General features: G+C 46.9%; 1 protein-coding gene and 1 long non-coding RNA gene across 2 annotated transcripts in view; one reads left to right on the top strand and one right to left on the bottom strand.

The window, feature by feature from the left end:
* The window catches only part of LOC117958237, an 859,617-nt gene that overhangs the window by 138,573 nt on the left and 711,242 nt on the right, over positions 1–9,802 (top strand). The window lies entirely within an intron of this gene.
* LOC117958309 overlaps positions 3,941–9,802 on the bottom strand; it is a 21,601-nt gene continuing 15,739 nt past the window's right edge. Inside the window, exons 2-3 of the long non-coding RNA XR_004659682.1 lie at positions 4,225–4,233; positions 3,941–3,953 (exon numbers count right to left, since the gene is read on the bottom strand). This is a non-coding gene — a long non-coding RNA (uncharacterized LOC117958309). The remainder of the gene's footprint in view (positions 3,954–4,224; positions 4,234–9,802) is intronic.

The following is a 9,802-nucleotide window of genomic DNA, read 5'->3' as shown; positions in this document are numbered from 1 at the left end:
CACTCTCTCTCTCTCTCTCTCTCTCTCTCTCTCCCTCCCCCTCTGTGAGTTTCTCTCCACCGAGTCCGGTCTCACTTACACACAGTCAGAGATGGGGGTTGATGGAGAGTCAGGATGGCGCGTGGTGATGACATCACAGACTGTAGGCCGACTGCCTGCCCTGTCCCGGCCTGCAAGGGATGAGCCAACGGACAACAACAACAACAACAACAACAGAGAGGTCAGACCAGCGGGGGGGTGCGGATACACAACATCAGACGGAATCACTGGGGTTCGCTCTCTACACGCTGAACTTTTAGTGTAAAGGCAGAAAAACCTCCGATACCGCCTAAAATACTGGTCTCGGTATCAGACAGGACTGGAGGTTTAGGGACCAATCCGGTACCACGTGATTTAGCCCTGAAGAGAATCTGCTTTAACCCTCCCGTTGTCTTTGGGGACAAATCTGACCCGTTGTCCAACAAAACAATGTCTATATCAGAAATTGCCCAAAAATGAACATAGATGGTTCCATTTAATGATCTCAGGTCAAATGAAGGATTAGGACACTACTTTCATTGTATTACATGTGAGGCGTTTTATTTAATTTTATAGCATTTTACTGCTTTTCAAACAAAAGAATTTGGTTAAGTGTAAAACTTGTATGGTGGCAAAAAGCATCAAAAAAACGTCAAAAGGGACAAAAATGGCGGAAAAAGGGTTAAAAAAAAGTAGAAAAAACAACAAAAATGGAGAAAAAAACAACTTTGAAAAAAAAAAAAATGAGCGGAACAATAAGGGGGGAAAAAAACCTTCACAATAAAAGCGCAAGATGTTGAAAATAAAAAGACAACACAAGGGTTAAAAAGGTTTATTTATGTTCTTCCGTTAGGACTGACTGGACAAACTGGATGATAAAAGAAAGTTCTGGAGATTTAATCTAATTTATCCTCTTTTTTTTAATCCCTGTGGGGAAATTACAAATTAGGGAAGTTAGTGAAATCTGATTCAGACCAACAGATCAGAGGTAATGGAGTAGGTATAGGGAAGAAAGCTCTGGTATGGGACCCTCTCTAGGACGGACGCTTCTTAGGACTAACGAACAGCTGATTGAGATCTACGGCCACGTGGAGAAGAGAAGCGGAGGATGACATGAGAGATGACCATGGTGATGGGTTTTAGGCATCATGCCGTGTGTGTGTGTGTGTGTGTGTGTGTGTGTGTGTGTGTGTGTGTGTGTGTGTGTGTGTGTGTGTGAAGTCATGACCAGCATGCATGTACACACAAATACGGATCATGGAACTAGGACACCGTGCTCGGGCCCTAATAATAATAAAAATGTATGTGTGAGATGATAATAAAGTGATTATTATGTACTCAGAAGATTGAGGAATGAAAGACGCGTGTTTAAGCTGTAGTTCTGTCATGTGATCACATCCCCGTCAGAGGTGTGCAGGTCCTACCAGGTGGGGTCACGACCTTTGTGCAACAGAGACTCATTGCACGGCGTCCTGGTCCTGTGTGTGTGTGTGTGTGTGTGTGTGTGTGTGTGTGTGTGTGTGTGTCGGTCTTACCTGGCTGCCGAAGAGCGGTGGCGCCCACGAAGCTGATGAGCGTGACGTCCGAGGCGCCGCCGGACTCCAGGGGGATCGGGTGCACCCGGAAGTGCTCCAACATGTCGAAGATGGACTGGAACCAGAGGTGTTGCACTCTGCACTGGCCGTCCTCGTTCAGGGACAGACGGAGGTGCTGGGGGGGGGACGAGAGACAGGTAGAGTTATTTATTTGATTAGGATGATGACCATTAATCAACATTTCTGTAAATGAGTCAGTGTTAGCCAGTCGGTTAATTTTCAACTGTAGTCCTACCCAGCATGCACTTCTTTACCGGGAAGAGTCTCTGTATCTACCTGGAAGAGTCTCTGAATATACCTGGAATTGTCTCTGTGTCTATGTCTTTACCTGGATGTGTCTCTGTGTCTATGTCTTTACCTGGAAGTGTCTCTGTGTCTCTGTATCTACCTGGAAGTGTCTCTGTATGTACCTGGAAGTGTCTCTGTGTCTATGTCTTTACCTGGAAGTGTCTCTGTGTCTATGTCTTTACTCGTAAGTGTCTCTGTGTCTATGTCTTTACTCGTAAGTGTCTCTGTATCTACCTGGAAGTGTCTCTGTCTTTACTTGGAAGTGTCTCTGTGTCTATGTCTTTACCTGGAAGTGTCTCTGTATTTACCTGGAAGTGTCTCTGTGTCTATGTCTTTACCTGGAAGTGTCTCTGTGTCTCTGTATCTACCTGGAAGTGTCTCTGTGTCTATGTCTTTACCTGGAAGTGTCTCTGTGTCTATGTCTTTACCTGGAAGTGTGTCTGTGTCTATGTCTTTACTCGTAAGTGTCTCTGTGTCTATGTCTTTACTCGTAAGTGTCTCTGTATTTACCTGGAAGTGTCTCTGTCTTTACTTGGAAGTGTCTCTGTGTCTATGTCTTTACCTGGAAGTGTCTCTGTATTTACCTGGAAGTGTCTCTGTGTCTATGTCTTTACTTGAAAGTGTCTCTGTGTCTATGTCTTTACCTGAAAGTGTCTCTGTGTCTCTGTATCTACCTGGAAGTGTCTCTGTATCTACCTGGAAGTGTCTCTTTATCTACCTGGAAGTGTCTCTGTGTCTCTATATCTACCTGGAAGTGTCTCTGTGTCTCTGTATCTACCTGGAAGTGTCTCCGACCTGTGTCTGTGTTGTCGTGGAGACAGCTACACTCACCTTGGCCTTGCCCTGGAAGTTAAAGGTGAGGACGTATTCGCCGCGCCGCGTCTCGCTCTGGCGAACCAGGAAGACGCCGTGGCTCGCCGGGCCGCCGGCCAACACCAGCTGGGCAGCCTTGAGACGGGACAGGGTGCCGTGGAACCACTGGCACTCGCTGAGAGGGTGCTCCACAGCCTCCGCCGTGGTCACCTCCGAGAACAGGAAGGACCCTGGGTAACGGGGAGAGGAACACAAGATATATCTATTTAACCCTCATGTTGTCCCCATGTTGTCCCCATGTTGTCCCCATGTTGTCCTCATGTTGTCCCCATGTTGTCCCCATGTTGTCCCCAAGTTGTCCCCAAGTTGTCCCCATGTTGTCCCCATGTTGTCCCCATGTTGTCCTCATGTTGTCCTCATGTTGTCCTCATGTTGGCCCCGTGTTGTCCCCATGTTGTCCCCATGTTGTCCTATATCAGTGTTCTTCTTAATTCCCCAAAATAACATGATTGATTCCACCCAACGCTCTTTACCAAGTACACAGGCTGGAGGAACTCATATTGACCCTCTGAGCCGTGAGGCCATTTTTACAGTTTATTGTCCGTCTGGATTAATTTTATATAAAAGGGTTAGCTTGTAAACATCAACCCTGTTGTCTACAGTCGAGATATGAACATCATTTTTTTTTAGGACAAACTGGGTTATTAGAATATTTGGGTTGCAATGAGGTCACTTGCATGTTAAAAATGGTTGTAGGGCCTTAAAGACAAATAAATAAATAAAACGGATCATGAATCTTACATGCATTTTTTCAAAGAAAGTCAAGACGCTTTTGCTCCCATTACATTTACTTATGCCAATAATAACATAATAATGTCATATTTATTGATATTACACCCACAGCAATGCTACACAAGCAAATGCGTGTTAAATATGTGCGCCTCTTGGTCTTCCATACAGCCTATTGGCCTTTTTGTCCCATCTGGCCTCCCATACAAGAGGGTGCCATATATGGGCATACCGGGGCCTTTATTTCCTGTAAACAGACACAGAGGAGAGACGGAGCAGCGAGCTAGCGGCAGAAATGAGCCAAAACGCGATGAATTATGGACATAGAGTGGATCAATCTTGGATGTTACAGTGTGGATTTAAAGCCCAAAGAGGCTCAGAAGTTCCAGGCTCAATAAAAAAAAAACACCTGTAGAGTCTAGAAAGACCCGGAAGAGACCTCTGTAACCGCTAACTCGTCAGGATTTAGAGATAACTTTTGGTGAGTTGCTAGCTGTTGTGGTTAAAAAAAATGATTCAACTATGAATCAGAGGTGCTATTTTCACGCGAGTGTCTTGGTCACAGAGGGTTAATGTTAAAAACCCTTGTAAAGTGACCTTTTCATGCCATGGGACCTTTAATATAAAGCTGACCTGCTGTAGTAAAAGCAGTAAGACATTGTAAATGTCGAAATACAAAGTAGGAGCTCCGCCCTCGCCTCTCTGCCAACCCATCCCTAACCAGCTTCAGCTCAATATCTAAAAGGTTCTTTTCATTGATAAAACTCAGCCTTCGGAGCGTATTCACCTGTGGCATCTGGTGTCTCGGCGAAAGGCGTCCCCAGGCTCGCCCCCCCTCCGCAGAGGATCCGGCCGTCGGGTTCGTCGAGAGGGGCTCGAGGGGGCAGCTCCGGTGGGAGAGGATCCATCAGAGGAGAGGATCCTCCGATACCTCCGTAACACACTGACACAGAGACAGGGTCAGTAAATCTCCTACGAACCAGGACCTCAGACCCTCAGACCCTCAGACCCTCAGACCCTCAGACCCTCAGACCCGACTCAATGATTCATACTGAAGGCCGGCGGGACAAAGCAGGGACCCCTACTACATATTTTATAAAATTAAGTTGCATATGTAACTCTGCCTACAATAAAAGCCTAAAAGAATACTCATTCATCAGAAAATATACATATATATTTTTGGACCATTCCAAATGGAGACTCTGATAGATTAAAAATGATCAAAGTCACCTTGTGAAAGACGGTCAACAATATCAGGTGTCCCGCTGATGTCCAACGGCCCCACACCCACACCTTCAGCGTCTTCCTGTTCACTGTTGGTGGGAGGGAGGGAGGGAGGGAGGGAGGGAAGAGAGAGACAAAGAGGGAGAGAAGAGAGAGGAGAGAAAAGAGAGAATAGAGAGAGGAATAGAGAAAGGAGAGACGAAGAGCGAGAGACAAAGAGCAAGAGACAAAGAGGGAGAGACAAAGAGCGAGACTCAAAAAGAGGGAGCGAAGAGAGAGACAAAGAGGGAGAGAAGAGAGAGGAGAGAAAAGAGATGAATAGAGAGAGGGGGAGAGAGAGAGAAGAGAGAGACAAAGAGGGAGAGAAAAAGAGGGAGAGACAAAGAGCGAGAGACAAAGAGGGAGAGAAGAGAGAGACAGAAAGGGAGTGGGAGACAGAGAAAGAGAAGAGAGAAAGAAAGGGGGAGAGGAGAGAGGGAGGAAGTTAGATTCTGTTGTCCCCAACATTGTGTTTGTCCCATACTTCAACACCCAGGAATACCCCCCTCCTTTATTCCTTCCTTCCTTCCTTCCTTCCTTCCTTCCTTCCTTCCTTCGTTACCTGAGACAGATGCCGTTCCTGATGTCGCTCAGCCAGGCTCTCATCTGCACCGCATCACGTGTCTCCACCACGTACTGGGCCCCCCCTTCCACCTGAGGAAGAAGAAGAAGAAGAAGAAGAAGAAGTAAAGCGTCAGTTGAGACAGTGGTCTTGCAACGCCAGACCCTCCTCCACAGAGCTGTGGAAGAGGGTCTGGCTAGTCCACACAGCATTCCTGAATGGGAGAAAGCGGGCTCTGGTTGATCGGCATTTCTTTAAACCAATCACCAATCACCTTTGTCGGTGTTGTAGTTTTTCTAACGTTACTAGTTGTTGCAACAGCATGTGAAAAAACTACAAAGTTTGCTAGGCCAAAAAGAATTTTTAACTTAAATCGTAACTTGTTTCTCCGTTGCTGACGGCAGAGATGTCTCGTAATACTGGACCAAGGTCAAAGACTGTTGTTCCCATCACTCACTCACTCACACACACACAACAACATCAGAAAATTACCCTTTAAACATAGTGACAGAGATTTGAACAGTGGTCCACATTTCCAAAAGAAAATAGACCCTCTGAGTCTGCGTTGATATATTTTATAAAATGGAAGTGATCCAACAAAAAAAACGCTTTCACTGCCCAATGTGAGGAGAGTGCAGATTTGAGTCGCACACGCTCAGATTTACAGCCTTTGCTGTGTTTGATGCTAACTTGTAGCTAAGCTAGCAGTCATTTCAGAAACGTTGTAGCTATCTATGGTTGTTAACGTTAGCTCAAAACACCATTCAACTGACAGCCTTTGTCGTGTTTGATGCTAACTTGTAGCTAAGCTAGCAGTCATTTCAGAAACATTGTAGCTATCTATGGTTGTTAACGTTAGCTCAAAACACCATTCAACCGACAGCCTTTGTCGTGTTTGATGCTAACTTGTAGCTAAGCTAGCAGTCATTTCAGAAACGTTGTAGCTATCTATGGTTGTTAACGTTAGCTCAAAACACCATTCAACCGACAGCCTTTGTCGTGTTTGATGCTAACTTGTAGCTAAGCTAGCAGTGAACCAACTTGGTTAAGTAGCTCCATTTTTACTGTGTTGACGTTCCAGAAGCCTCTCGTTAGCATTGTATATGCTAACCATAGACGCTAACTACTTGTCGCAAAGTGACCGGGGGGGTGGGGGGGGGGTGGGGGGGTTACCTGCAGCAGGAAGGTGTTCTCCTTGTCGGGGACTTCCAGCGCCGTGGTGCTTCTCACATCCACGATCGAGCAGCAAGGGACAGTCAGCCGGGGCTTCGAGGACTAGGGGGACAAAAACCAAGCCCAGTAAGCCAGGCTAGCAGCCCTCCCCCCCCGTGTTTCCAGTTGTTATGCTAAGCTATGCTAAGCTATGCTAACCAGCTGCTGGCTGTCTATTTACCTCATATACAGACGTGAGAGTAGAGTCAATTGAAACATCAAGTTTCAGAAAGAAAGATCATTTCCACAGATTTTAAAACAGACCTGCCTACTTTGGGTTTTCTCTGCATATAGATACAGTTAGATAAACTGTATATAGATATACTGTACATATCAATTAACTGTATATAGATAGACTGTATATATCAATTAACTGTATATAGATATACTGTACATATCAATTAACTGTATATAGATAGACTGTACATATCAATTAACTGTATATAGATAGACTGTATATATCAATTAACTGTATATAGATATACTGTATATATCAATTAACTGTATATAGATATACTGTACATATCAATTAACTGTATATAGATATACTGTATATATCAATTAACTGTACAAAGATATACTGTATATATCAATTAACTGTATATAGATAGACTGTACATATCAATTAACTGTATATAGATATACTGTACATATCAATTAACTGTATATAGATAGACTGTACGTATCAATTAACTGTATATAGATAGACTGTACGTATCAATTAACTGTATATAGATATACTGTATATATCAATTAACTGTATATATCAATTAACTGTATATAGATATACTGTACATATCAATTAACTGTATATAGATATACTGTACATATCAATTAACTGTATATATCAATTAACTGTATATAGATATATTGTATATATCAATTAACTGTATATAGGTATACTGTATATATCAATTAACTGTATATAGATATACTGTATATATCAATTAACTGTATATAGGTATACTGTATATATCAATTAACTGTATATATCAATTAACTGAATATATCAATTAACTGTATATGGATATATACTGTATATATAGATTAACTGTATTTCTGTTTATATGTCAACTGTTTTTTTTTTAAATGTCATTTTAAAAAAGACATTTGCTAACATTTTACTCGAAGGTATCTACATAAGAGTGACATGACGCTGTCATGACACATGAATCCTGACCCTTAAAGCTGTTTTATGCTTCTATGTTGAATCGACAGCGTGCCCCTGCAGACCCCTACGCAGACCCCTACGCAGACCCCTACGCAGACCCCTACGCCGCAGCCTGATGCTAAGCTAAGCTTAAGATATATATTGACCGATATATTGGATTTTTAAATAACCACATATTCACATCAATATCGTCCTTATCTAATATCTCCTGATAAGTCCTCCCTCGGTCAGACTCTACTGATAAACATCTGACATCGCAATGTTGGTATCAAATATTTTATTGCAACATCTTGTCTCCTCATATTTCCGTGACTATCATGTTTGTGTGCAACAGTATTTAGAGTTTATTTAGTACGTAATACTTTAGATTTGTGTATAGTAGATAGTTATACTGTTAGTGTAATATTTATTAAAGTCCCTCATCCACACATCTGATTTTGTTCTGCTGCTTTTAGTTTGATCCCGATAATATTTCCAGTGCTGGAATGATTTAAATCAGTGTTTTAATGTGTTCCCACTTACTTTAGGTGGAATGAAGAATTCCAAGTAGTACTCCTCTCCCCGCTCGCTGCCCTCCCGGTCCCTCTCTTTGAGGACCAGGCGACACTTATGCCAGCGCCCCCCCCTCCAGGGCACGTTCCCGCCGCTGATCAGCAGCGGCACCGGGCCGCCGTGAGCCGCGGCGGAGAAGGCCGAGTTGTTGTTGTCCGTGCCGTGGTGCAGCAGACCGAACGAGAAGCCGGGGAAGCTGTGGCTTCCGCTCAGCTCGTCGCTCGATGAGCTGACGCTGACCCCGCCCTCCCGCACCAGCCGGCCCACCTTCCTCGGCGGGCCCAGGGCGGCGGCGGCGGCGGCGCTGCTCGGAGGCAGCGTGGAGGAGGCGGAGTGAGGGCCGGCGGAGGTTGGGGTGAGGACGGGCGGAGGGGATCGGGACAGTCTGAGCTTCTCGAGACGATGGCTCCACTTCTCCTTCTCGCCTCCTTCGCCGTTGCTGCGCCGCCGATCCCTTGCCGCGTCGGAGAGAGACAGAGAGGTGGCGCTGCTCGAGGAGGAGGGGGGCAGCGAGGAGGACGAGGAGTGGGGAAGGGAGAGGGGCATGGACAGAGACACGGGCATGGAGGAGGTGGGCGTGGGGGGCTGCGTACCAGAGTTCCTCTTTGAGACCAGGGCGGCGTCCTGCACACCCATGGTGTAGCTGTAGCTGGAGGGCAGCTGGCTCTGGGCGGAGTCGCTGGAGGAGCTTCGCCAGTGCAGGATGCCGCGGACACTCCCCCGCACACTACGACCCACACTCCGCAGAGAAAACCGCTTCTTCAGTTTGTTTTTAGAGGAGTTGGGCGTACTGTTGCCTTTGGAGCCGGGCGGAGGAGAGGCCGAGGAGGGGGGAATCTGAGCAGTGTGGGAAGGGTCGGCACCGTCCACCTCTGCAGACTCCCGTTCATCTGGCTCAACGTCTTCCTCCACAGACGCCACCCCCAACCAGCTGTCCTCCTCTTCCTCAACTGGGGCTTCCCCATTCCCAGGGGCAAACACGCCCCCCCTCTCTTCACGCCTCCCGTTGTTCCCCCCCACCGAGGAGCAACACGACGATGACGAGGATGGAGGAAGGACTTGGCAGTGGGCGTACGAATCTTGAAACCTGTCCCCGCTGCGGCTCTCCAGGACCAGCCGTGCCGGCGCGGGCTTGGATGAGGCGCGTGGCGTGTTAGTCGGGGGGCACGGGAGGACAGCCCCCCCGGACAGGGGTGAGACCGCGTCCTCTTCCAGGGAAGTAGCATCCGACTGGGGAGCCCAGCTCGCCATGTCGTCCCCCCCTGAACCACAGCTGGGCGGGAGCGCCCCCTCCAGCTCACTCTGGAAGTGGCGCACGAAGCGGTCGGTGAAGCGGCGGCAGAAGGTGGCCGCCGAGTCGGGGGTGTAGTGGGGGTTCTCCAGGAGAAAAGCCCGGAAGTGGCGTGCAAAGTCGCCGGCGGCAACGCGGGCATGGAGCTCACAGAATTCGGTCCAGCTCAGGCAAGGCGAGGGAGACGGTGTCGGGGTGTCGGACAGGGAGGAGGGGTGAGCCTGGGGGGGGGGGCTCCCCAGAGGTGG

Source organism: Etheostoma cragini, chromosome 15 (assembly GCF_013103735.1).
Source record: "Etheostoma cragini isolate CJK2018 chromosome 15, CSU_Ecrag_1.0, whole genome shotgun sequence".
NCBI classification, from domain to species: domain Eukaryota; kingdom Metazoa; phylum Chordata; class Actinopteri; order Perciformes; family Percidae; genus Etheostoma; species Etheostoma cragini.
The sequence above is the reverse complement of the archived record's forward strand: the minus strand, read 5'-3'. Positions and strand labels throughout refer to the sequence as shown.